This window comes from Pipistrellus kuhlii, unplaced genomic scaffold (assembly GCF_014108245.1).
Source record: "Pipistrellus kuhlii isolate mPipKuh1 unplaced genomic scaffold, mPipKuh1.p scaffold_m20_p_183, whole genome shotgun sequence".
Classification (NCBI taxonomy): Eukaryota; Metazoa; Chordata; class Mammalia; order Chiroptera; family Vespertilionidae; genus Pipistrellus; species Pipistrellus kuhlii.
In genome coordinates this window covers 15,628-36,782 of record NW_023425497.1, presented here as the reverse complement: position 1 = coordinate 36,782, position 21,155 = coordinate 15,628, and the positions used below count along the sequence as shown (strand labels likewise).

The following is a 21,155-nucleotide window of genomic DNA, read 5'->3' as shown; positions in this document are numbered from 1 at the left end:
TCACAGTCCCAAAATGGTGGCAACATCAGGCTTATATAGGCAAATATCACAAAGGTATCAATTACATCTTTAGGTTTGGAATGAGGAACCTGGTTTGCAAAAATCAGTTACAGAAGCTATATTGAGCAAGTTAGTTATCTACAAAGATTAATTATAGTTTCGAGTGTCGGGACCACTGAGTCAACAGAAACACATTATCTGGAGCCACTGAGGCAATTTAGAGTAATTGTGCTGTCCTGGTCTCCAGATGCAGAGGAATGTGTTTCAAAAGACCAGTAAGATCATAATCAATGGGATATTCAAACCACAATTAATGGAGTATTGAATCAAATGGGATAACTTATATAAGTTCAGAAAATCAAAATAACTTTTCTATTATTTTAGCAAGCAAATAAGCACAGAAGCCAGAATCACAGGGTTAAAAATTAAACAGCAGTTTTTACCCAAGATGATTCCTACCTAGCAATTGATTGCTCCTCACTGGATGCTGGAGCCATCTAGGCTCAGCCATTTGGTGGGCGGTGTGTGAATAATTGGATAAATTCATAATCCCTCCCTACTGTGGCATTCTTCCTTCTGCAACCAAGGATGGGGAGCCATTGTCCCGGCTTCGGTCACCCCGAGTAGACAGTGGCAGCTGGTCCTGACTGCCAGCCTTGATTAGGCCTTCCTCCCTTATGGAGTCCCTCCCAGCCAGCCAAGGAGGACGCCTGACTAGGAATCTCTCCTTCTCCATTGCAGACCCTCACCTAGAGAAGATTGGCCGGCGTGACCCTCCATCCCACACTGGCCAATCTTCTCTAGGTGAGTGACTTTCCACAAATTCCTCATCTGCAGTCTTATGCCCCCTCTATCTCACTGACTTTTAGAAAGTCTCTTCCTAGCCTTAGGCCAGAAGACTCCTCAGCCATTTGGCTTTGGATCCTTCTGGATTGGGGCCATCCAATCCAGAGAGTTACCAATTACTTCTCATGGTGACTTGTTTAGCAGTAGGGACACCTGCCCTAAATAGTCACCTTTGGATTTGTAATATATCACTCATTCTTCCTCTTTTGTGGGCCACGCTACACTCATGGGGGAGGTCATGCCAAACCACTTCACTTTATTTTGTAATACTGTTTGGCCACAACCTAAACTAGATAATAAGTCTCAATGGTCTGACAATGGCACTTTCAATTTTAACACACTGAACAATTTAGGTAATGGAAAATGGTCAGAGATTCCCTACATCCAGGCCTTTTTCACTCTTCAGTCCCAATCCTCTCTCTTAGTCCTGCTCTAGCCATCAGATCTTTCTCCTTCACATAAAACATCATACCCCTAACAATTCTGATTCTGAATCTACTCTTGACCCAGCAGACCACCAACCTATACCCCCCTTAGAAATCCCCTCCCTCACCTGTAGTAGATTCCCAAAACTCAGACCCTCTTAACCAGCAACCACCTTCCCCCCTCAGAGCCCAAATCCTGAGAACAAGAGCTCCAAAACAGCCCTTTCCCACCTAACATTCACTCTCAAGCTACCCAAAGAATGCCTTCCTCAACAGCCACTTCTGTTCCCTCCCCATTCTATCCCTGAGGCAGCAGGAACCGAGGGCATAATCTAAGTCCACGTCCCATTCTCTACGTCCAGCCTCACACAGATTGAGAGACATCTCAGGTCTTTTTCCATGACCCAACCACCTTTACTAAGGAATTTGAGTACCTGACCCAGTCCTATGTCCTGACTTGGCATGACATCTATGTCCTCCTATCCTCCTCTACAGAACTTTATCACCTTAGAACCCACTTCCCCAGAGGAAATCCTTCTTCTGAACATACATTTTATACCCCAATCAGCCCCCAACACACACCATAAACTCTGAAAAATAGACCCAGGTCCAAAAATCCCTCAAGAAGACCTCGTTAACCTGAAATTTAAGGTTTTTAATAATAGAGACAAGGAGACCCAAATAAAAAAACAAAAGGCAAGATCAGGCCAAGGCTGATGCCCAGAAGGTCTTCTAGCTCCTAGCCACCTCTCTCATGAACCCCAAAAGAAGTGCCTGTCCTCCAACCAAGAGTAAGTCAGGGGCTAATCCTCCTCTGGGCCCATGCTTCAAATGCAGCAAGTAAAGACACTGAGCCAAGTCCTGCTCAAACCCGAAACCCCCTGTCTGGGCCCTGCCTAAAGTGTGGAAGGTAATCAGACTGTAGTCTGGCCCCTCTGGTTCAGGCCTCAGCCAGTCCAGTAAGGCCACCTTCTGGATCCAGTTTGGAGCTCTCAGACCTCCTGGGACTGGCCACCCAAGAAGCTGCCCAGGCCCTGACAGGGCCCCACAGACTTACATCACCAGGACAGAGCCTTGGGTAATGACTGTGGTGTCAGGTTAGCCAATCTTCTTTTTAATTGACATTGGGGCCACTTATTCTGCCCTCTCTGAATTCGCTGGGACCCTTGTCCACTCCTCAGTCTCTATTATGGGGGTTGACAGATTAGTCTCACAGCCATTAGCCACCTCACCTTTACACTGCATCTTACTAAATTCCTACATTCACTCTTCTCTCATTCTACCTCGGTGCCCAGCCAGGGCTATCATGCATTCCCTCAATAAAACCCAGTTGTCCCAAACCACAGTCACCTACCTCAGTTTCACTCTCTCACCCCACAAGGCCAAGCCATTCCTTGGACTGTAGATGCCTTATCTCCTTATCTCCTCTATGGCTGTCCCCTCTGAACAAGAAATTTTCTTCTTTCTCAGGCTCATTGGGTACTCTCACCTCCAGTTTCACAACTTTAGTCTTCTTGCTAAGCTCCTCTATGACATAATATGGTGATGGAACCCCTCACTGAGACTTTAGATCTGAAGGCCAACATTCTCACCCCCCTTAATGCTCTGAAAACTGCTCTGACCTCAGCGCCTTCTCACACCCCACCCCACCCCACTTTTCCCAAAGAACAACTTTCTTTACTGTACATGCTTGCTTAACAGTCCACTATTATAAAAAACTGAGTTCATTATCTCTCAAACTTTAGCATGTTATCACTAAGGAAAAATCCAGCAGGTTTTTTTTTTTTTTAATATATTTTATTGATTTTTTACAGAAAGGAAGGGAGAGGGATAGAGAGTTAGAAACATCAATCAGCTGCCTCCTGCATACCTCCCACCAGGGATGTGCCTGCAACCAAGGTACATGCTCTTGACCGAGATCGAACCCAGGACCTGTCAGTCCACAAGCCGATGCTCCATCCACTGAGCCAAACCGGTCAGGGCAATCCAGCAGTTTTGAATCCAAGTGGCTAGAGGTCTAAGAGCAGTCTGCAGGGCCTGTTCCCTCCTCCCTCTGCCTTTTCTTCAGCCTCATGTGCCTATACATAATTTTCCAAAGTCTTTATTACCGTATTTTTCGGACCATAAGATGCACTTTTTTCCCCCCAGAAGTGGGGGGGAAAAGTCCCTGCGTCTTATGGTCCAAATATAGCCTACACATATACTTTAAAAAAACAGTTTTTTTACTTGCCCGGCTCTATGTGATCTCTGTGTGCTTGCCCGGCTCTAAAATGGTTCTAAATGATGCTGTTTACTTTACAGGGTTGATTACATGTGTTTATGACTGTGATGTTGGGTTTTAATGCACATAAAATATTTTAGGACACTATTTGTTTCAGAATCTTTTTTTCTTCATTTCCCTTCTCTAAAAACTGATGCGTCTTATGGTCCGGAGCGTCTTATGGTCCGAAAAATACGGTAACTTAAAGATTGGAGCTTTGCTGGGTTAAGTGATAAACATTTAAATAATTTATAATAGCATACTATACTGAAACATGGATTGCTAGACACATTTTAATTCACCTGCTCTTAGTTTTTATCATAGAAGGTCTCTTGTACTTTGTTGAATGTGTATTTTCTTGAAACTAAGAGTGTGCGTAAAGTGTGTCAATCTAAGAAATTCTGGGGGAGGGTAGGGAGATATGGGGGAGATAAGAGATCAACCAAAGGACTTGTATACATGCATATAATCATAACCAATGGACACAAAACTCTGCGGAGGGAGGGCATGTATGGGAGTGGGGGGGGCAATGGTAAGATATGTACACATATAATACCTTAATAAAAATGAAAATAAAATAAAAATAAAAAAATTCTGGCTGTTTACTTTTTGGTTATCATTGAAAATTTAAGGTTTCTAAGAGTGAAGAATTCTAATACATTTAAAAAAAAGAAATGAAAGGTCTGTACAAGTTGCTGAAGGTGTGACAGAAAGAATATTAGAGTAGAAATACTTAATGGAAGGTCTGAGGCACAGTTATGCATTTTTGAAGGACATAGAAAGAAGATTTGAAGGCTAATTTGAAAGTGTGAAATTTATGAAGGTTGTGTATGTGATGAGAAGGAAAAGAGAAATGTTGAAATAAAGAAAGAAGTTCTAAAGTTAACTATTTACAAGAATTGTAAAAGGGCCATTTTACTCTGAACAAGAAAATGAGGTTTCAGTTGCCAAGCCTGGCAGGACAAAGTTGCTCGATACTTAAGCTAAACCAGAATATTCAGCAGCAGAATTTTAAGACAGGAGTGTACATAATGCCTCATCCTATTCTTCAGGTTAGCTGGGGGAGGGGAGGACATCTGTATTTCATGAGTCAAATGTATGTTTGCTTACTTTGCTTTTCAATAAAGGAGCATATTTTAATTACTTAATAAGTTAGCTTTTCACAATATAATCAAGGTCTCATATAAACTCATTCATATGAGTAGCCAATATTTTATGAGCAGTGGTTCTAGTAAAGTCCAAAGTAAAGTTTGCATATATATGCCAATGAGCACTAGCCAAAAAGAATGCTGTTTAGAAATAAATTTAATCTTAAAAAGAAGAAATTTAAAAATCTCTTCCACTACTGTTTATTGAGTAAACTAAAAGTTATTATTCAAGCATTAAATCTCACCATTAATAAAACACCATAAATAAAAAGAAAGTTACTTAGCCATGATATCTCTCTCTTACCTGTTTTTCTGGAAGATAACCAAGTTGGTTGCTCTGTTTGAAAGAATGTAAAAGTAAGTTAAGGTCTAAAAGTAAAAACAGTAAGGATTAAGGTTCAATAAAAATAAGAAGTTAAGCTTATAACCTTATATAATGGGAGATTATAACCTCAGGAAATTTAAAGTACTACCGTGTTTCCCGGAAAATAAACTTCCCCTAGGCTAAACATGAGATATTTGGTCCACTGATCCTGAAAGAAATGGAGTCACAAGAAATTCACCAGGAAATTCAGGAATTGGATTGTTATGATGATGTTCCAGAAGATGATGACATGATTGTCATTGTATAAATGAGTAAATTCTTGCCGGAACCAGTTTGACTCAATGGATAGAGCGTCGGCCTGCGGACTGAAAGGTCCCAGGTTCGATTCCAGTCAAAGGCATGTATCTTGGTTGCGGGCCCATCCCCAATAGCGGGTGTGCAAGAGGCAGCTGATCGATGCTTCTCTCTCATCGATGTTTCTAACTCTATCCCTCTCTCCTCCTTTCAGTAAAAAAAGTCAATAAAGATATATTTAAAAAAATAAAATAAATGAGTAAATTCTTGATACTGTAGGATTCACTGCTTGTCTGATTTGTGTTGACAACTACCATACTACCGTACCATATACAGGTAATAAATTTCCTTTATTTTAATTTAACAATAAATGTGTACCATATTCTTCTTCAGGGAAAAATAAGACATCCCCTGAAAATAAGACCTAGCGAATCTTTGGGAGCAAAAATTAATATAAGACACTGTCTTATTTTCGAGGAAACAGGGTAAATCTGACTAGACTGAGTGCGGTGGTTTCTTACAACTAATTGATCACACCTAGTCTAGTCTGCCTTACTTCTTATCCAACCATCCAGGTGCCTGGCCTCAACTGCTCTTTTCCTTCCCTTTTGCTTTCCCCTTGGATAGCAGCCCATTCTAGCATTTTACTGCAATAAAATCTCAGCCACTCATCTGTCACCTCTTATTGGTAGCGCCATGGTGACTACCCTCTTAGCTTGGAGCCTGGAACCAGGAAAGGGAATTTCATTACCTTTAGTCCACCTCTTAACCTTACATCTTTCAGCTTGTCTCCATGATCAGAAATTTTTCTTCCTCTGTGGGAAAAACACATACATTTGTCTCCCCATCAGCTGGACAGGAACCTGTACTCTCCTCTCTAACCCAATGTAGATGTAGCCCCCAATAATCAGTCTTTACCTGTCCCCGTAACCCATATCTGACACAAGAGAAAAGTCCTTTTTCCTAATAACCCTGGGCATCACAGCAGGGGTTGGAACAGCCATGGGGAGCTTAACCACTGCTCTACCTATTTTGAAATCCTGTCTCAGGACCTACAAGAAAGCTCTGGATACCCAGCAGAGGGCAAAACTGGGCAAACAAGAACCTCACCCCCAGAGTAACCTATTCCCCCTTTCATATCACTAGTCTCAGGCAACTGAGACCTCTAATCTTTCCCCCTCTAAAAATAACATCTAGCCGAAACCAGTTTGGCTCAGTGGATAGAGCGTCGGCCTGTGGACTGAAGGGTCCCGGGTTTGATTCTGGTCAAGGGCATGTATCTTGGTTGCGGGCACATCCCCGGTGGGAGGTGTGCAAGAGGCAGCTGATTGATTATTCTCTCTCATTGATGTTTCTAACTCTCTATTCCTCTCTCTTCCTCTCTGTAAAAAAATCAATAAAATATATATTTTAAAATAATAATAAAAAATAAAAAAATAAAATAATATCTAGGCCTCAGTTATATTTCAGCTCCAGGCCCAGAAAAGCAGCAAAACTAGACAAGTGATGCTGTGGCAGTCTCAGAACAAGCTTTTTCATCCCAAGTCACTCAGCGGGACCCTTTTTGAGCCTTCACCAACCAGTCTCTTGGGGAAATCTTGCTGCTGCACCCCTCATTCAGCCCACTACTATCAAAGACCATTGCCCTGTGATCTCCACATCCCCCCTAAGCAGGAATCAATTACAGAAGATATGACCTTTGCCACTATTCCATAAAACAAAAAGGCTGGAATGTTAGGTTTGATCAAGCAATTGAACTGATACCCCTTCCTTGGGAACTGGTTTTTCACGTCATTTCGCTATGGACATTCCCTTTGCTGAGACCACATTTCACTTGTGCTGACCACATTCCATTCTCTCCCCTCCTGGTATGCATAAAGAAGTCTCCACCCAGAAAAAAAAAGCCTGCCAAAAGTCCTTTAAAAGCCACTGACTCCTGTCACTGGATTCTGGAGCCATCCAGGCTCAGCCACCTGGTATGCGGATGATCAAATAAATTCATAATCCCTCATCACTCTGTCCTCATGCATTCCTCCTTTGGCGACCTAACACAGCCTACATACTGTCAGTTATTAGAGAATAGAAAAGACCTATCTATAGCCATTTGGGAAGCAGGAGGTAGATTCAAGTGTTCGGGTGGCTAAATAACCCAGGCACCTGTTTTTCCTGCCCAGTGATAATACAAACACAGATCCTTTAGGGGTGTCGAACTCAATCAGAGAAGGGGCCAAAATCTAAAATCCAGCCTAAATCGCGGGCCAAATGGTTTACTGAACAGTCATAAACTGTCATTGTGATGGAAACGCAGCGGAGTGCAGTGATGACAGCGCGGTGCAGGCCACATTGCAAGGCCTGGCGGGACGGATTTGGCCCGCAGGCCTTGTGTTTGACACATGTGCTTTAGGCAGTCCCTTTTTTGGAAGTTTGAAATATACAGAGCACGCCAAAACTGGTTTGGCTCAATAAAATATACAGAGCATCTGGAGGTGTCCCGTGTGTGTGTGTGTGTGTGTGTGTGTGTGTGTGTGTGTGTGTGTGTGTGTATGTGTGTGTGTGTGTATGAGAGAGAGAGAGAGAGAGAGAGAGAGAGAGAGAGAGAGAGAGAGAGAGTTGGAGGTGGAGGCCTTTCCATGAAGTCAGCCTCTGAGGTCACATAACCTCACAGTACTCAGAATTTTGAATTTTAAAAGCTGGTCACAATGTTCTGGTTTTCAAAAATATTATTTTTTTTCTCATTTTTTTTTATTAAGGTATTAATTGTGTACATACCTTACCAATCCCTACCCCACCCCCACTCCCATACATACCTTCCCTCCCCAGAGTTTTTCATCCATTGGTTTTGCTTATATGCATGCATACAAGACCTTCGGTTGATCTCTTATCTTCCCCATATCTCCCTACCCTCTCCGCTGTAATTTGACAGTCTGTTTCTTTTACTGTCTCTGTATCTATCCTTTTGTTCATCAGTTTATAATGTTCTTTATTATCCATAAATGAGTGAGATCATGTGGTGTTTTCCTTTCATTGACTGGCTTATTTCACTCAGCGTAATGTTCTCCAATTCCATCCAGGTTATTGCAAATGATAAGAATTCCTTCTTTTTTATGTCAGCATAGTATTCCATTGTGTAGATGTACCATAGTTTTTTTTTTATCCAATCATCTGCTGATGGGCATCTAGGCTGATTCCAAATCCTAGCTATTGTAAATTGTGCTGCTATGAACATAGGGGTGCATATATCCTTTTTTGATTGGTGTTTCTAGTTTCTTAGGATATATTCCTAGGAGTGGGATTACCGGGTCAAATGGGAGTTCCATTTTCAGTTTTTTGAGGAAACTTCATACTATTCTCCATAGTGGTTGCACCAGTCTGCATTTCCACCAGCAGTGCACGAGGGTTCCTTTTTTCTCTGCATCCTCGCCAGCACTAGTTGTTTGCTGATTTGTTGATGATAGCCATTCTGACAGGTACCACATTGTTGTTTTATTTGCATCTCTTGGATAATTAGTGACTTTGAGCATGTTTTCATGTGCTTTTTGGCCTTCCTTCTGTCTTCTTTTGAAAATATTCTATTTAGGTTCATTGCCAATTTTTTAATTGGATCATTTATTTTCCTTTTATTAAGTTGTATAAGCTGTCTGTAGACATTGGGATGTTGGAGATTAAGCCTTTATCAGTGATAACATTTGCAAATATGTTCTCCCATACAGTGTGCTTTCTTGTTTTGTTGATGGTTTCTTTTGTTGTAAAAAAGATGCTTATTTTGATGTAATCCCATTTGTTTATTTTCTCTTTAGCTTCCATTGCCCTAGGGGCACTATCAGTGAAGAAGTTCTTTTGGTATATGTCTGAGATTTTGCTGCCTGTGGATGTCTCTAGTATTTTTATGGTTTCCCGTCTTATGTTTAAGTCCTGTATCCATTTTGAGTTTATTTTTTTGTATGGTGTAAGTTGGTGATCTACCATGTTTCCCCGAAAATAAGTCATCCTCCAAAAATAAGACCTACTTACAGGTTGCCTTCTGAGTGAAATATAAGGCATCCCCCCCCCCAAAAAAAATAAGGCCCCCCTAGGCTAAACAGAGATTTGGTCCACTGATTCTGAAAGAAATGGAGTCACAAGAAATTCACCAGGAAATTCAGGAATTGGATTGTTATGATGATGTTCCAGAAGATGATGATATGATTGTCATTGAATAATTAGTAAATTCTTGATACTGTAGGATTCACAGTTTGTCTGGTTTGTGTTGACAACTACCGTACTACCGTACTGTATACAGATAATAAATTTCATTTATTTTCATTTAACAATAAATATGTATCATATTCTTTTTCATGGAAAAATGAGACATCCCCTGAAAATAAGATCTAGCGCATCCTTGGGAGCAAAAATTAATATAAGACACTGTCTTATTTTCGGGGAAACAAGGTAGTTTCATTCTTTTGCATGTATCTGTCCAATTTTCCCAACACCATTTATTGAAGAGATTGTCTTTGATTCCATTGTATGTTCATGCCTCCTTTGACAAATATTAATTGACCATAGTGATTTGGGTTGATATCTGGATTATCTATTCTATTCCACAGATCTGTATGTCTGTTCTTGTGCCAGTATCAGGCTGTTTTGAGAACAGTGGCTTTGTAATACAGTTTGAAATTTGGTATTGAGATACCTCCTACTTTACTGTTCTTTCTCAGGATTGCTGTGGCTATTCAGGGTCTTTTTTTGTTCAAGATGAATTTTTGGAAAGTTCTTTCTAGGTCTGTGAAATATGCCGTTAGTATTTTAATGGGGAGTGCATTGAATCTATAAATTGCTTTGGGGAGTATGGACATTTTGATGATGTTGATTCTACCAATCCATGAACATGGTATGTTCTTCCATCTGATTACATCTTCCTCTATCTCTTTATTTCAGTGTCGTGTAGTTTTCCGTGTATAGGTCTTTTACCTCGTTAGATAAGTTTATTCATAGGTATCTTAATTTTTTTGGTTCGATGGTAAATGGGATTGCTTTTTTAATATCTTTTTCTATAAGTTCATTATTGGTGTATAGAAGTGCCATAGATTTCATGGCTTTAATTTTGTACCCTGCTACATTGCCAAATTTATTTATTAAATCTATCCGTTTTTTAATGGAGTCTTTGGGTTTTTTATGTACAATATCATGTCATCTGCAAATAAGGACATTTTTAGTTCTTCTTTTTCAATTTGGATGCCTTTTTTTTCTTCTTGTCTAATTGCAATTGTTAGTACTTCCAGTACTATGTCAAACAGTAGTGGTGAGAGTGGGCATCCCTGTCTTGTTCCTGCTCTTAGAGGGAATGATTTTAGTTTTTGCCCATTCAGTATGATGTTTGCTGTGGGTTTATCATATATAGCTTTTATTCTGTTGAGGTATGATCCTTCTATTCCCACCTTGTTTAGAGTTTTTATCAGGAAAGGGTGTTGGATTTTATCAAATGCTTTTTCTGCATCAATTGATATGACTATATGATTTTTATCTTTCAATTTGTTTATGTGATGTATCACGTTTACTGATTTGCAGCTATTGTACCATCCTCACATTCCCGAAATAAATCCTATTTGCTCATGGTCTATGATGATTCTGATGTACTATTGGAGGCAATTTGCTAGAATTTTGTTGAGTATTTTGGCATCTAAGTTCATGAGGGATATTGGCCTGTAATTCTCTTTCATTGAGTTGTCTTTATCTGGTTTTGGTATTAGGGTGATGCTGGCTTCATAGAAGGAGTTTGGAAGTGTTCCTTCCTCTTGAATTTTTTGAAATAGTCTGAGGAGGATCGGTTTTAGTTCTTCCTTGAATATTTGGTAAAACTCTCCTGTGAAGCCATCTGGCCCTGGGCTTTTGTTTGCTGGAAGCTTTTTGATGACTGTTTCAATTTCTTACCAAGTCACTGGTCTATTGAGATTTTTAGATTCTTCCTGATTGAGTTTTGGAAGTTTATATTTTTCTAGGACTATGTCCATTTCCTCCAGGTTGTTCAGTTTGTTGGAATAGAGTTGTTCATAGTATTTTGTAACAATCCCTTGTATTTCGGTGCGGTCTGTTGTTATTTCTCCTCTTTCGTTTCTGATTTTGTTTATTTGAGTCCTCTCTCTTTGTTTCTTGGTTAGCATGGCTAGAGGTTCATCAATCTTGTTTATCCTTTCAAAGAACCAGATCTTGGTTTTGTTGATCTTATGTATTATTTCTTTGGTCTCTATATGGTTTATCTCTGCTCTGATTTTTATTATTTCCTTCCTTCTGCTTACACTGGGATTTTCTTGTTGCTCTTTTTCTAACTCTTTGAGTTGTAGAGTTAGATAATTTGTTACCATTTTTTTCTTGTTTTTGCAATAGGCTTGTAGGGATATGAACTTCCCTCATAGACTTTGGATTGTTGTGTTTTCATTGCCATTTGTTGCCAGGATGTTTTTAATTTCTTCCTTGATTTCTCTGGTAACTCAGTCCTTGTTTAATAGCATGCTGTTTAGCCTCCAGGTGTTTTATTTCTTTGGATTATTTTTATTGTAGTTGATTTCCAATTTTATGCCACTATGATCTGAGAAGAAGCTTGATATGATTTCTATCTTCTTGAATTTGAAGACACTTTGCCTATGTCCCAACATGTGGTCTATCTTTGAAAATGACCCATGTGCACTTGAGAAGAATGTATATTCTCTGGCTGTGGGGTGGAATGTTCTGAAGATGTCGGTTAATTCCATCTGGTCTAGCGAGTCACTTAGGATTGATATTTCTTTGCTGATTTTTTGTTTAGATGATTTGTCCAAAGGTGACAGTGGGGTATTAAAATCTACTATGATTGTATTGCGATTAATCTCTCCCTTAATGTGCTCCAGCAGTTTTTTTTTTTTTTAATGTATTTTGCTGCTCCCGTATTGGGTGCGTATATGTATGTTTACCAGGGTCATTTCTTCTTGTTGGATTGCTCCTTTTAGTATTATGAAGTGGCCTTCATTATCTCTTGTTATGTCCTTCACTTTTAGATCCAATTTGTCAGAAATAAGTATTGCTATCCCATCTTTTTTTTTTTCTTTTCATTTCCATTCCCCTGAAAAACCTTTTTCCTTTCCTTCCCCCTCAGTCTGTGTGCATCTTTTTTCTGAAGTGGGTTTCTAATACACAAAATATTGTTTTCTTATCCAATCTGTTACCCTATGTCTTTTGATTGGAGCATTTAAACCATTTACATTTAAAGTTATTAATGATAGGTACTCATTTGACGCCATTTTTATTCTATACCCCTGTGTTCCTTCTTCACTTTCTATTTCTTTATTTTTACAGTAGACCCTTTAGCATTTCTTGCATTGCTGGTTTTCGTGGTGATCAATTCCTTTAGTCTTTTTTTGTCTGTGAAGCTCCTGATTTCCCCTTCAATTTTGATTGATAGGCTTGCTGCGTACAGTATTCTTGGATTCAGACCCTTCCTTTGCATGACTTTGTATATTTCATCCCATTCCCTTCTGGCCTGATGAGTTTCTGTTGAGAAATCAGTTGCTAGTCTGATGAGGGTTCTTTTATATGTAACTTTCTGTCTCTCTCTGGCTGCTTTTAAGATTCTTACTTTGTCGTTGTTGTTTGCCAATTTAATTATAATGTGCCTTGGCGTCAGTCTTCCGGGATTCATTTTTCTTCGGTCTCTGTGAGCATCTTGGGTTTGTGTGGGTTTTTTCTTCTATATCTTAGGAAAGTTTTCTGTCATTATTTCTTGTAACAGGTTTTCTATGCCTTCCTCAGTTTCCTTTCCTCTGGATCCCCTATTATTCTAATATTGTTTTGATTTGTATTGTCCTAAAGTTCCTGTAGGTTCTTCTCCTGCTTTTCAAATTTTTTTTTTTTCTAGAAGCTGCTCTAATTGGGTATTTTTTTCCATCTTGTCTTCTAGCTCACTGATTTGGTCCTCTGCTTTTTCTAGTCTACTTTTTATGCTTTGTATTGAGTTCTTTAGAGTAGCGATGTCATTTTTCATTTCTTCTTGGTTCATCTTCATTTCCTCTTGGTTCTTCTTCATTTCCTCTTGGTTCTTACTCATATTGTCAAATTTGTCTTCCATTATTTTTCACCATTTTTTGATCATTACTCTGAATTCTTGCTCTGGTAGTTTGCTTGCTTCTAACTCATTTACTTCCTTTTCTAGTGATGCCTGCTTTTCTTTCATATGTGGGCTGTTTCTTTGTCTCCCTATGATCTCTCTTTTCAGGATGTCTTGTTATGTAGTTCTCTCTCTCCTGCGTTGATTTAAAGGTACAACACACAAGGCACTGAACAAAAATGTGTTTGCGACATTAATAACCTCCAATAAAGGCATTAGAGAAAGGCAAATTGGGGGGTAGGATAGATAGAAGAGAAAAATAAGAAAAAAAAAGAGTGGCAAAATGAAATTGGGAGAAAGAGAAAGAAAGAAAAAAAAGAGAAACTAGAAGGATACTAAAAGAGAAACGAGGAACTATATATATGGGAAGGAAACTCCAATAGAACAATCCTTAATCATAGAAAATGCTATCAACAAGTATCTGGAGATTAATACAACTTCATACACCAGCTAATATCAAGCAAGGAAAGGGAAAGCAGAAGTAAAAACTAACTAAAACAGCTAACAAAAACATACAATCAATCAAAAAGAATAAGCAAAACAATCTCACAAAAAAAGCATAAAACTTCGACATACAACATTCAACATACAACTACAAAAGGATAGAGAGAAAGACTTTTTTGTTGTTGTTGTTTTGTTTTGTTTTTTGTGTTTTGTTTTTTAGGACAGGGAAAAGGGAGGTGTGTATGGGCTTGGAGCAGGAGGTTGGAAATTAGATATACACAAGTAGTGTGAAATTTTAGCAGGGGGTAAACAAAAAGAATAGGGAAAATCTAAGCAGGAAAGCGTTAAGATAAATAGGACACCAAAGCGGGAAAGGTTAGGAAGAGAGTGATAGCATAAAGGTAGGGTTGAGATAAAATAAAGCGTTGGTGAAGGAAAGGTAAAAATAGACTGTAGAACACTATCCTGAAGTAAAATAAAGAGCAAATAATATGACACTTAAAAAATAATAAAAATAAACAAAAGTAAATAATATAAAAAAGGTAAAATAGTAGTAATAATAATGCTAATTACAAATAAAAATTTATTAATTAAAAAGGTAAAATCAAGTGAGGACAAAAGAAAAAAAGTAGTTTCTTGAATAAATGTTGCAAATAATAAAAATAAAAATTTAAAAATTAAAAATTAAAATTAAATAATTTTTAAAAATGTGCAGTAGTAAAGGTCATTCACTTCCTCTTTTATTCTGTTTGGCACACCTGTTTCCCAGTCTGGATAGTATTGCAGTTCCCTGAGTTCCACTGCTCCTCAGTGTTGTAATCTGGTCCTGATTTTTAAGCGGGCCTTGTTTTGATTTTTTTTATTACTCTGGGGTCAATTTGGGATTTAGCCTCTGGGTGGCAGTGTTTCTGGGTTGACTTCCAGGGCTCTAAAGCCTCTCTAGCTATTTTTTTTCTCTCTATGACACTGATCTGTGGAGGCTGGGGGACAAGTCCAAGCCAACTGCACTCCCCTGTAATTCTCCGGATATTCCTCCATGTCAGATCAAAACGTGTTTTTCTTTACCCTGTTTCCCTGAAAATACGACAGTGTCTTATATTAATTTTTGCTCCCAAAGATGCGCTAGGTCTTACGTTCAGGGGATGTCTTATTTTTCCATGAAGAAGAATACGGTACACATTTATTGTTAAATGAAAATAAAGGAAATTTATTACCTATATATGGTACGGCAGTATGGTAGTTGTCAACACAAACCAGACAAACTGGGAATCCTACAGTATCAAGAATTTACTCATTTATTCAATGACAATCATGTCATCATCTTCTGGAACATTATCATAACAATCCAAACCCTGAATTTCCTGATGAATTTCTTGTGACTCCATTTCTTTCAGAATCAGTGGACCAAATCTCTCTTGTCAAGGTAGCCTGCTTGCAGTGCATTTGCAATGCAACTGTCAGTGATTTTCTCCCATGAATTCTTCACCCAAGTCACAACTTCTTGCAGTTTAGGTTTCACAAAGTTTCCAGGCTGATTTCTCTCCATTCTATTTTCAATGTAGTCATTAATTTCCATGAGAAAATTGTCTTTGAATGGCTTGTTTATTGCAATATCAAGAGTCTGAAGATAGGCTGTCATTCCTGCGGGGATCATTATCTGATCTATTTTTCTTTCTTGAAGAAATGTCTTCATGTCTTTAGCACGGTGAGTGCTGGCTGCATCCCAGACCAGCAGACCTCTTTGGCTCCCTCGCATAATAAGCGACAGCATTAAATTGACCCACTTCCTTATAACTGCTTGTGTGCCCAGACTTTTTCAGTTTCAAGAATAAAAACGCCCAGAATTGTGATAGAAATGTTTTAGCCTCAGAAGCTGCTGAGGTGGTTCATTCTATCCTAGTACAGTGGGGGGGGAAAAAAAGAATAAAAACGCCCAAAACACGTTCAATCTTTTCCTTCTTGCCCTTAGAAATGATTAAAGGTGGGGTTTTAGTGCCATTCAGATGAATTGTCAAAATACAGGAAACACGTGCACTTTCGTAAGCAGTGGAGGGAATGTACATTAAGGAGGCACCCCGCTGTTCAATTGTTGTTTGAGATGATTGGCCCATAAACACTGCAGTTTCATCCATAGCAATCATGTTGGAAAGACTGTATTTAGAGAAGTCAGCATCATCAATAAAGGACTTGAATGGAAGTGCTCACTTAATAACTTGAGTATCTTCCAATCTAAACAATGTTGTACTGGTAGATCTTCTTAAAGACAGTTCACTTTGCTGAAGAAAATTATCCAGCCAGTGTTGTGATGCTTTGAAGTCTTGGGGGGCTATGTCAAACTGTGGTGCCATTGCAAGGGCAAATTCTTGAATCTGAGCCCTATTCACAACCAAAGCCTTTGCTCTCCTGTCAACAACCCATTCACAGATCAGGTCTTCCAGCTTGAAAAATAATGGTTGCCGACCTGATCCACACTTGTGCTTTTTAGCATTTCCCTTGTTTACTTGTTCAATGAGGTTACCATACTCTGTTCACCATTTTCGGACCAATCGGATACTCAACATCTTCTCTTTGCAGAAAGCAGTAAGATTTTGGCCCAAGAGTCTTCCACGATTCCTTTCTTGTACTCCACAGAGCAGCTTTTTCCTTTTGCGCTCATTTCTAGGGGTAAAAAAAAAAAAAGGAATTGGGGTATCAAGGTGGGGGGAGGGGGATCACTTAAAATGACACAGGGAGGATCAGAGGGAAGAATCAAAATGGCATAGGAGAATCAGAGGGGGGGTTACCATTTTAGTAACCCCTTTTGATCCTCCTGTGTCATTTTGATTGCCCCTCTGATCCTCCTGTGTTATTTTAAGTGATTCCCCTTCCCCCTCCCCTGTGCCACTGAACACCTTCAGCAGACATCCCCCCTACCCCTTTATCAGACATTTACCCCCTGGGACCTGCCTGGGGACTGTCACTGGGCTTGCTGGGGCCTTTATCTGGGCTGGAGCAGGGTCTGCCACTGACTGAGAACCTTCAGTCATCATGAGGGTGGCCAGGAGCATCAGGTAGTGTCACCAGAGACAGACCAGCACTCACCACCTTCGCTGCTTCCCATCTACTCTAATCCTTCTGTTCTTCTACATGCATCTGCAAAAGTCTCCTCCTCTCTCCCGCCCTGCACTCACTGCTCACTCCAACCTCTGCTCTGCCTCCACACAGCAGTGACGTCAGGACTCCGCTTGCTAGAAGCCAGTCGGGGCGGCCCTAGTGACCAGTTTACAGTAAATTAATTTTCATTATGAGACAGAGCCGAGGGGGGCCTTATTTTCGGGGGGATGCTTTCTATTTCACTCAGAAGGAAACCTGTAAGTAGGTCTTATTTTCGAAGGATGTTTTATTTTTGGGGAAACACAGTAGATATCTCCCCTATTAGGAGCTCGTTCCACAAAAAGGGGATAAACCAGCCCAACAGCCCAGGGCTTCTTTTTGTAAACACCTCCCCAGTCCTCCAGCTTCTGCAGGCTTCTGTCTTCACAGACTCCCTATCCCCGAGTAATCTGACCTTTTTTGCCATGCGGTGGTGCGCTTCTTTGAGTCCAAGTGTTCGCGCCGCCTGGGACGGGCTTTCTGGGGCTCATAGCTGCTTGGTGGTCACTGCAGCTGTGGATATTCAGGCCTCTGACAAGATCCACTTTTCCGTTAAAGATGGCGAGATTTCCCCATCCAAGCCCGTAGGTAGCTCCAGGAGGGGACCCAGCCCCACCGTGGGTGCTTCCCTGTCAGGGGCACCCTGATCAGCAGGCCCCCACCTTCTCCAGGAGTTCGCCTGTCTCTTAGCTTGCTAACAAACACTCCCAGGACAACCCTCAGCTGCTCTTTCTTTCTGCTTCGGGACAAGGCTCAGAACCCATCCATCTAGTCTTCTGCCATTTTGTCTCCTTCTCAAAAGTATTATTAATTAAACTTCCTCAACTGCTCTATTTGCCAGTTCTCTACCACATCCACCCTATTTAATTGTAACCAAAATTTCCTGCTACACTTCTCAGGAACAGATCTATGTGAGAATAAGTAAATCATCTTTTCTGTCAAAGAACAGTTTAGACAGCTGCCATTTTGGACTGTGTGACTTGGCAAGCACCATGTTGGCCATATAGCTTGCAGCTCCCCTGGTGGCCGCCATCTTGAAACAGCAAAGGCCAACCTCTCCCTTTGAATTATCCAATCATGAAAGACTGTGCACCTGAGCTCCAATCAAGAGTGAGGGACAGCTCACGTGTGTAAGGTGTTATATAGCCAAGCAGACTGCCTGCTTAGTGTGGGCATGCTTCCAGACCATGTGTGCACACCCTTCTATGTAGAACTAAAGATATTTGCCTTGCTGCCTGGCTCCTGAGTATGTTTTATGTTGTACCAGGACCCCTAAATTGGGGGGGAGAGACTCTCTTTATTTCTTACAATCTAGGTTGTGGAGCCTGACACTTAAAATATGGGGGACCCTTGTTAAGAAAAAATGATTTTTTTGCCCTAGCCAGTTTGACTCAGTGGATAGAGCATTGGCCTGTGGACTGAAGAGTCCTGAGTTTGATTCAGGTCAAGGGCACATGCCTAGGTTTCGGACTCAGTCCCTAGTGGAGGGCATGCAGGAGGCAGCTGACAAATGATTCTTTCTCATCATTGATTGTATATATCTCTTCCCTCTCCCTTTCTCTCTGAAATCAATAACATTTCTATTTCCCATACAAATAACAGTTTAGTTAATTAACTGCCTGGTACACCTCTGACTTTTTTCCCTACAATTTGTGACTACAAACCTCTCTTCATCTTTGTAATGTCACTTTTCCTATGGAATATGTAAACATAATTCAATCCTTTTGCATGATGAATCTATTATTATTATGTATAAAGATTTTGGCTTTACAACTCATTGTTGGTAATGGAAAAATTTTAGTATTGTTAAATTTGAGTAAACTGCTGCCAACCTCTGTCTAGATTCTTAAATATTATTTAAAATATTTTTAAATAATCATCACATGAGAAACATCAATGTGAAAGTGAAACATCCATCAGTTGCTTCCTGAAGGCCCACCCACCAGGGATCAAACCCACAACCCAAGCATGTGCCCTCACTGGGAGTCAAACTGGCAACCTTTCAGTGCATGGGATGGCACCCAACCCACTGAACCACATTGGCTAGAGCCATAAATATTCTTAATAACAACACTCACAGTCCAATTTGATGTCCGTATCCTAAAGAGGAGTAGAATTTGCCACCCCAAAATATGCCTCTTAGGTATAATTATTTTAGGCTTATTATTAAAATAAACCAACAACAACGACACACAAAAAAAAACACAGCATAAGTAGGAAAAGCTCTGAAAACTGAGTAGAAGTTACCCTTTTGTAAAATACATTTACGTTTATAGGAAAAACATTTGTAAGGTTATCACCTCTGTATCATGAAGAAAAGGATAACTAAAACTTTAGAAACTAATGAAGGGAGAAGGCAAGAACTGAAATCTGTATAACAAAATTACCCTTGGTTACTGACACTTTGCCTGGTAACCTCCCATATCTGGCCTCCCCCACCCCATCTTCTTTTGTCTCTAGTTGGAGATGGTATTTAAAGTGCTGGCTTGGTCCATTTTGGGGAGTTACTCAATTTTCCTGGTCTCTCCTAAGTATACAGGAGGTATACATGTTATTACACTTCTATTTGTTTTTCTCTTGTTAATCTGTCTTTCTTATGAGGGTAGATTTAAGGGGACTCTCTGCCAAGAACCTAGAAAGGTAGAAGAAACATTTTTTTCCTCCCCCACAGTCCATTGTAGATTTTGATTATTATAGTATCTTTGTCAATGCCAGTATCTCCTGCGAAGTCACCAAGAAACTAATATGAACTTATGTAGATGTCATTGGGCAAAGCCAAAGGCATGGTTGGTTTTACAAACATTTGGAGTCCATTTTTGATTAATCATATTATATTTATAGAGTAGCAATGGGTGCTAAAACTACACAAATTTCTTGAAATCAGGTAATGAAGTTGGAGTTAGTATGAAATTCTGGTAAGTGGCTGATGTTAAACTATCATGCTCTTAATTTGAGGCATGAGATATGTTCATGGTTCATTAAACACATGAAAGACTATAGAGTATTGCCTTAGACTCATTAGCATTAGAGGCAGACAGCCCTAGTTTGAGTCCTGGAGCTACTCACTACCCTGTGAAAATCTTAGTAATTACTTAATTACACATGCAAGGGACTGAGAAACCCATGAATAAACTATCCAATTAAACCCAAACTAAAGGTAATTCCAAGTCAACTTCCCTTTAGCTGGATCCCAAACATGCCTCATCCATTGTACCAACAACAAGAGAAGTCAGAGTAGAAAAAGATAGTTGTCTCAAATTGTGGTTTTAGCTAACTTTACAAAAATATGAGACGTAGTGTAGCTATATTAGCTTTATATTGCCATGTAACAAAATATCAAACTTAGCTTAAGTTTATTTAGCTCACAGTTGGGTAAGTCAGTACAGACATGTTGATTGGGTTCTCTGCTCAGGATCTCATATGACTGAAGTCAAGGTATCAGCCAGGTTATACTCTCATCTGGAGCTTAGAGTCTTTTCCCAAGCTTACATGGTTGTGGGTAGAATTCAGTTCCATGTGGTTGTAGGATTGAGGTGCTATTTTCACCATATCCATCAACTGAGGACCGCTCTAAGCTCAGATATCACCTATGTTCCTTGCCACACAGCCCCTCTATCTTCAAAGCCAAAAGTGGAAAATCTTCCTTACATTCAATCCCTTTTATGCTTCAAATTTCATTGACTTAAGGAAAGGCAATCCCTTTAAGGGTTCTTCTGATTCGACTATTGGCCTTTTGATTAACTCAATGATTTGGGCACTTGATTGCATCTGAAAAATCCCTTTTGCCATATAATGTAACATAATCATGGGAATTATATATTTACAAGTTCCACCTATAATCAAGAGGAAGGAATTACGTAAGTGCAAAGGCCATTGGGGATCACCTTAGAACTTTGTCTACCATAACCCTTCCTAGAGACCTTAGATGGTGCCCATACAAATGAAAAGGCAATAAAGCTTAAGCTTCATTAGCTTCAAGGTAAATTCAACTCTGCATTTCTGTACCCATTCAGAGTTTTTCACTTCACCTAAACAACTGTATTCTGCTAGTGAATCCCCAAACCTCACTGATACATGATCATGGATTAGTTACTGCTTACAATTTAACAGAAATCAACAGATAAAATAACATAAAACAAAATAAAATAAAACAAAATAACAAAAT

At 39.7% G+C, this 21,155-nt stretch overlaps 1 long non-coding RNA gene and 1 pseudogene across 1 annotated transcript; one reads left to right on the top strand and one right to left on the bottom strand.

Moving 5' to 3' along the window:
• Positions 1-1,204: 1,204 nt before the first annotated feature.
• LOC123652572 lies at positions 1,205-20,903 on the bottom strand. The gene is made up of 4 exons (XR_006741998.1): positions 20,892-20,903; positions 8,636-8,641; positions 1,628-1,634; positions 1,205-1,368 (listed from the first exon to the last, which is right to left on the bottom strand). It is a non-coding gene; the product is annotated as an uncharacterized LOC123652572 (long non-coding RNA).
• Positions 15,678-15,765, top strand: LOC118721876 (annotated as a pseudogene).
• Positions 20,904-21,155: the final 252 nt, after the last annotated feature.